The sequence below is a fragment of the Alosa pseudoharengus genome, unplaced genomic scaffold, assembly GCF_046254945.1.
Source record: "Alosa pseudoharengus isolate Yale_2024_CS ecotype anadromous, Long Island Sound unplaced genomic scaffold, YU_APseudo_1.1 YU_APseudo_1.1_scf_24, whole genome shotgun sequence".
Classification (NCBI taxonomy): domain Eukaryota; kingdom Metazoa; phylum Chordata; class Actinopteri; order Clupeiformes; family Clupeidae; genus Alosa; species Alosa pseudoharengus.
This window is the reverse complement of record NW_027468689.1, coordinates 23,037,226-23,044,453: the sequence shown is the minus strand read 5'-3', so window position 1 is coordinate 23,044,453 and position 7,228 is coordinate 23,037,226.

The window sequence follows — 7,228 nt, the reverse complement described above, 5'->3', positions numbered from 1 at the left end:
AAGGAAGGAAACCGAAGGACCATAAACTATTTAAAAGGTTTCAAGTGTGCTGATATTAGATTCTTCTGAAATTGTCTGTCTGGCATAGATCCTTAGCCTGCCCGGGTACTTTGAACCTATATGCATCTTTTTATAGGCAGATGATGCTAATGCATTATTCAAAGACACCGCATACAGCAATCTCAACAGCTGAAAAAGAATCTGGCAAACAACAAAATCAAATGGAGCTTGAACAATTTGCATTAGCTTAAAAGTTCTTTAGCTTTCCGGTGAATGAGTTGTGAGTCTGTTATGTACTTCTTCGCAGCAGGAGCTCTTTGCTATTTCCCATTTGTAAGAAGAGCCTTATTCAAACACGAAAAGCAATATTTTGTTCTTCCATGGAAGAGTTATGCTATGGGTAATAAAGAAAGTGGAGCAGTTCTAGAGGAGATATACCAAAATGGCTGCCTTCTCTAATGAGTGCAAGGTGCCATGGCAACACTGCATTGTCAGGTGCAGTGACAAGTGATATTAGGCTCCCACTTTTAATTAAATCTAAAATGGCCTTGCAGTCAACTGAGTAATTGCAGTCAGGGTTCTGAGCTATTGGCCCGAAAGTTTGTCACTACTACAAACAAGCTGGAAGGACAACTCTGCATCCTACGCGCTCCACTGCAGAGGGAGGGTGTGTGTGTGTGTGTGTGTGTGTGTGTCTATGTGTGTCTGTGTGTGGGTGGGTGTATTTCACATTTATATTCCTGCGCGGGTAGACATGGCTGTAGGTTTAAAAGGAGGCAAGAGAGGGGGGAGAGATGGATCATTACGGAGCACTTTGCTAAATTTATGTGAGACTCCTCCACTTCCACTTTAAAGCTGCGTCCATTTGTCTGGCACTTCTGCGAGGAACCAAAATAACTTGTGCGCCGAGCTATACGGCTTTGCTTGGAAAAGTTATTTTTGCCATCTGTAGGTCAACACTGTGGGTTTGTTTAATTTGCTATAAAGCCGTAAGAAAGAAAGAAACCGTAAGGAAACCAAAATATTTCTTGCTCTTACATAACAGTAATAAGTCAATGTGTGAAAACATGCATGTTGCATGGGTGTGTGTTTATGTATGTGTTTGAATGTGTGTCTTTCTGTGTTTGTACATGTATGATGTTTTTGTTGGGAAGGATGTCTTTACCCCTCTTGCTTTTTGTTGAAGTATGAGTGGTACAGAGGCATATCTCTGTGTGTGTGTGTGTGTGTGTGTGTGTGTGTGTGTGTGTGTGTGTGTGTGTGTGTGTGTAAGGGTAATGTGAGGGGCGTGCTGATATTTTGAGTGTAGGGGGTGAGTGGGGGTGGTGAGAATGTGGGGGCCACACTGGTGCTGTTAGCGTAGGAGCAGTAGCCTCAGAGCATGATTGGTAGACTCTGAGGATGATGGGAGCTCACTGACTGTATGGCTCTGAGGATGATGGGAGATCACTCACTGACTGAGTTGTAGCCTCTGAGGATGATGAGCTCTGACTGCACTTATTAATCTGCTGTAATCGCACAAGGGCTCTGCTCTTTACTCGTCTCCACTGCAATTAGCCAGAGAAAGGAGACCTGTGCTTAGGAGGAGTTTACGTGTGTGTGTGTGTGTGTGTATGTATGTTTACAATACTAAGAGTGGAAGCAAAGTTATTGCATTATATTACAGTAGATTTTAAACTCATACAATTTACAGTCATATGTGGCAGAGAGCTGCATGTTACAGTAATCTCATTCAATGCTCTTCTCCATCCTCTGTGCACTCACACAGACACAGACACACACACACACACTCAGGAGCTATACCCCCCCAACCCCCCCCCCCCCCCCCCCCACACACACACACACACACTGGTTGGTGCCCTGCAGTAATGTACAGAGGAAAGAGCTCTCTTTTACTCTTTTTCATACATTCTCTCTCTCTCTTTCTCACACTCATACACAAACACACACACACACACACACACAGCCAGTGGGCTCGGTGAACAGCCCAGGGGTGACTGAAACTGCCTGGAAGCATATAGATACATTGCAGATCCTACCAGGCCAGCCTCTGAGCCAGTTAATATTTCCCCAGTGTGTGTGTGTGTGTGTGTGTGTGTTTGTGTGTGCCTATGTACCAATTTACATTGCCACTGTGTGCGTGTGTGTGTGTGTGTGTGTGTGTGAGTGTGGGCATGCCACTGTGCCAGTTCACATTGCTACCCTATGTTTGTGTGTGTGTGTGTGTGTGTGTGAGTGTGTGTGTGTGAAGTGAGTGTGTGGAGCGTGTGGGGGGGAACCCACACAGGAGACTCCTCTCACACCATGGGATGCTCCGGAAGCCGTCACACGCACACAAACACACACACACTATGCCACCTGGCTGCAGGCCATGCAATGTATCTGAGCCAAGTCTGGGCCAGTTGTTTGTCATTGTGTAAGTGTGTGTGTGTGAGAGAGTGTGTGTGAATCAGGTGACATGTTTGGCATTTGACATCCTGTTCCCCGGTGTCGTGAGCACAGTGGGAGAGGGTGTGTGTGTGTGTGTCTGTGTGTGTGTGTGTGTGTGTGTGTGTGTGTGTGTGTGTGGGGGGGGGGGGTTTGACGGGCCGACATCCGCAGCCTTGCAAACAGACAGAGGCCCCGGAGGCTCACCTGCAGCCTGTTTAGTGAGGAGAACTTAACAGGAAGCGCAGGGCAGAGAGAGAAGGTGGGGGCTGACTGGTGTTGATTAAAAACTGTCCCTCCTGGGGGTCAGCAGGGGGCAACAACACACACAGTCACACTTCCTGTTTCCCTGTGAGACCCTGACAGCTCCGAGGTACAGAGCGCAGAAGATCACAAACACGAAAGCTCAAAAACACGCACACACACAAACACACATATACGCACACTGCATACAGACACACACACTCTGAGCTGTCAAACACACAAGTTCACACATCTACAGGCAGCTGTGTGTGTGTGTGTGTGTGTGTGTTTGTGAGTGAGTGTGTTTGTGTGTGCGTGTGTACGCGTACGTGAATGTGTTTGTAAGTGTGATACTTTTACACAAAAGCACATTGCACAGTTGCCTGGGGCTATCCCAGCACTCTCGCCCCAACCCTCTCTACAGTAGAGCTCCTTGTGTGTGACATAGACCCAGACCACTGAGTAAAGCAACTCAGCTGAGACCAGACACCGTCCTACTAATGAGTAATTACAGAACAAAGGTACAGCACGTATGTCATATATGATCACAGTAAACAAAGCCCCTCAGGATAAAATATAAATATGCATGAGATTTACAAGGTTCCCAATGTGGGAGATCACCTCCCTTGCGTCTCCTACTACTCCCCATCTGAACTTGTTTGTCTTCTCTCTCTTCCTTTCCTCCTCTCTCTTCTCTCTCCTCCTCTCTCTCCTCCTCGTCTCCTTTATTCTCTGCATCCTGTTACTCTGTGCTCTGGTGGTGGCGGCAGCCTCAAAAGCTCACCATCTCTCTCCCTCTCATCCCTCATTACCCAGGCTTTTTTTAGCGCAAGGCAACGTGGGAAACCCAAACACGCTCCCTCCCTCTTCCTCTCTCTCCCTCCCTCCCTCTCTCTCTCTCTCTCTCTCCCTCTACCCCCCCTCTTCTCTCTGCCGTGTGCCTCCCTCTCTCATTTAGAGAAACAAATTGTTTAGGCCCGGTGAGCTCAGGTAGAGGAGGCCCTGCAGGAGGCGGATGTAATGAGCGGAGGAACGGGAGCGATACAAAAGAGAGATACAAACAGCAGCAAGAAATGAGACTGCAGGGACCAGCTGTCTGACTAACACTGGGGTAAAGTAGAAGAAGAAGAAAACAAACGGAGCGAAAAACAGAGAGAGAAAACGAGAGGGAGGGAACAGAAAACATGTTAAGGAGGAACACAAGTCTACAAGCATCAGCAGATGCAACAAGCTACTGTAGATGACTGGCTCTGTCGTCCTTTGGGCTTAACGACGTGTGGCTTCCAGGGTTCAAAGTGTTTCGAGAACTCCGAAGCCACGCACGACACAATGTGAAACGGCACACTGTGATGACAGCCATAATCAGAGAACTCACAATGATGAAGAGCAAGTGGCCATTGGCAGGTTTTCCTGTTAAAGCTACAAACAAACAAAAAACCCATCTGAAACACATTCTTAAAATTGGGCAGTTAGCGGCTACATTTTTATCCAGCCTGAAGCTGTTTGACACCTGTGAACAGGCCATTGCTGTAACCCAGCTGAGGATAATGCCATGAATGAGTTTCTCTGAATCATGTTTTATCATAAGGTCTCAAAGCTGATTTATGTATTGTTCTTATCACACTCAATTAAGAAAGCAAAGGAACAGTGTCAGTCTTTCCTTTCCTTTGCTTTTGTGCCAAGATAAGTAGCACATTTCTCCTCCTCTACAAATAAGAGACCGGTAATTTGGTCAATGCATCTGACAGAAAGATAAAATCATTAGCTTGGCTATGCTATTACACATAATCATTACATGTAGGTTTGATCATCATGGCTATGTCATTACACATAATCATTAGGTTTGATCAGTATGGCTACGCAATTACACATAATCATTAGGTTTGAGGGCTACATAAAACTGATCACCATCAACCACCAACAGAGCTCTGATTGTTTTTATTTTTTTTTAAGAAGGAGCATAAAGGTAGAACAACCAAGGACCTCAAGGATGGTGGTAGTTTGGTACATTTTCCAATTGCAACAAAACATGCCATGACATGTGCATATTTTATCATGATAATTGTCATGATAAAGGAGCCTTACAGATGATTTTTTTCATGGAGTCTCCTAACCAAGCACTAACAACACCCACTATGCAACTATGAAAGTATGAAAGTATTAGCCTACTGGCCTTGATTTTACATTCCTCTCTTATGTGCCTTCAAACTCCAGAACTTTATTATCTACACACAGTCCTATCACATATATTTATTATATAGTCGATCACTGACTTGAGGGAGATGGCCCCGCTGAATAAGCAAAATTGCATGCTGGGAAATGAGTGCTATTTTCACGGTTCTGTAAGTGTGCCTCCTCGCGTTCAACCAAGGGCTTCGGGGGGCAATGCGCATCTTTCTGAATGCCCTCTAAGATGCCAGGAGGGACTCACGAGGGTAGGGCAATGCCAGCCAGTGCCAGTCAGGAAGGGCTTATCTTTCCTTGGGCACCGTAATCCAGGGCAGCCAGCTAGTGCCGCAGATCGTCTCCCTCGTCCTCCTCCTCCTCCGCAGCTACCGATGGAGCAACGCGGAGCGTGGTGCTCGGAAAGCTCGGCTTTCCCACGAGGGTCTTATTGGCCGTAGGCGTCCCCCGGCTGCGGTAAACGCGGGCCGCTGTGGTTTCCTGCCGCAGCACTGAAATGGGTAGCCATGCATTTAGCACATGCAGGGGCGCTGGGGGAAATTGCATTCTTATCTCAGTCATAAAACACAGCGCAGAGGAAAAATGCTCCAGAGACAAAGCTTTAATGGTGACCTTGAATAGAATAGGAAGTGTGTAAGTGTGTGTGTGTGTGTGTGTGTGTGTGTGTGTGTGTGTGTGTGTGTGTGTGAGAGAGAGAGAGAGAGAGAGAGAGAGGAATAATTGTGAGTGCTCACTGAAATATGCTTGCTAAACAAAAAATCTTCAAACATGCGTGTGACTGAACAACCAACTTAACATAATAAAACACACAAATCAATGAACACACTCAGGCGAAGATGGATGTTTGCATTCATCCATGAAATTATGATGAATATTCTTAGAATCCTGTCCTGTAAAGCACACAAAAAACTACTAGTGTGTGGTTTTCATTGAGCTATAACTTCTAATTTCAACACTTTTACAATCTCGCCATCAATGGAGAATAATATATACATGAGGTTGATTATGGCCCTATATGATCATCAGCTCCAAAGAAAATGGTATTTAGAGGGAAGGAACAGGGGAGAAAGGTTGATTCATCTTTTCAGTTGGACTTTCCTTGATTGTCTTTCCTTTTTGCCGCTGTGTTTGTGTGTGTATGTGTGTGTGTAAGCGTGGAAGTGTGTGTGTGTCTACATCTGTGTTTTTGTGTGTCTTTGTGTGTCTATGTGTGTGTGTCTAAGTCTGTGTGTTTGTACATGGCTGTGTGTGTGTGTGTAGAGAGAGAGGTGACCATCCCAAGAGCCCCAGATCAGTCACTGAGCTAGCTCCAGTGCCAGGTCATCAGTGGAATACAGGGTTTAACATCAATTAGCTATATTTTCTAATGGGAACTGAGTCGCCCTTTAGTTTCATAAAGATGAAATGCACTCAGCTGCAGTGAGCAGAATGGCTTCTAAAACGTATTCATCATGCTGAATAGCTGGGGATGAGGCCTACTTAGGCAGCATAAAGGATAACAAAGGTATTAATTAAAACGTCTTCTTCCTAAGAACACTTTCCTTATACGTCTTGATGATTTATCGCCAAGATAATAAAGAAGGAAAGTGGTCTTTATTTAGCGCACGTGAGCATCTCATGTATTCTCGGTAAAATGTACACATCACCCAGGGACACGTGGGTAATATTAGAGCTAGAAATGTCTATTGTTTGTGGTGAAGGCATTAGCAAATTGGGAGATGTGTCTTAAGTCAAATGCAGTGCAAGGTATTGTTTTGAGACAGATCTGTCTGTGGAACTGAGATCAAACGGAATACTTTAAGCTCTAAAGTAGGATATTAAGTAGGCCTATTATTTGTTTGTGATGGGTGGCAGGATAGAATTAGAGTTGCATAAATATGCATTTTCTGTCACTCATCCATTATTATCCATCACAGTCTTTCTCTTTTTTTCTGTCTGTCTGTCGGTCTCTCTCTTTCTTTCTCTCTCTCTATCTCTCTCTCCCTCTGTCCGCTTCTCTCACTTCATCTCTATTTGTTACTTTCTCTGTACATGTTTCTTTCTCTCTCTCTCACACACACACTCAATCTGTCTGTTTTTTTTTAACTTCATCTCCATCTTTCTTTAGCTCTCTCTTTCCCTTCTCTCTCTCTCTCTCTCTCTCTCTCTGTCTCTCTCTCCATCCCTAAGCATGACATTCAGTGCTCAGTGGAGAAGTGCTGAGTGTGAGAGAGGCAGTCCCTGGCAATAAGGCTGTGGCATCCATCTTCACAGGCAGATATTACTCTCTCTGAACGCCGGCCAAAAGAATTAAACTTTATAACCTTCCCCCACGCGAGCGAGCGCCGCGCCATTGAACTAAACGCTGTGAAAAGCCCCGACACAGCCAACTGCA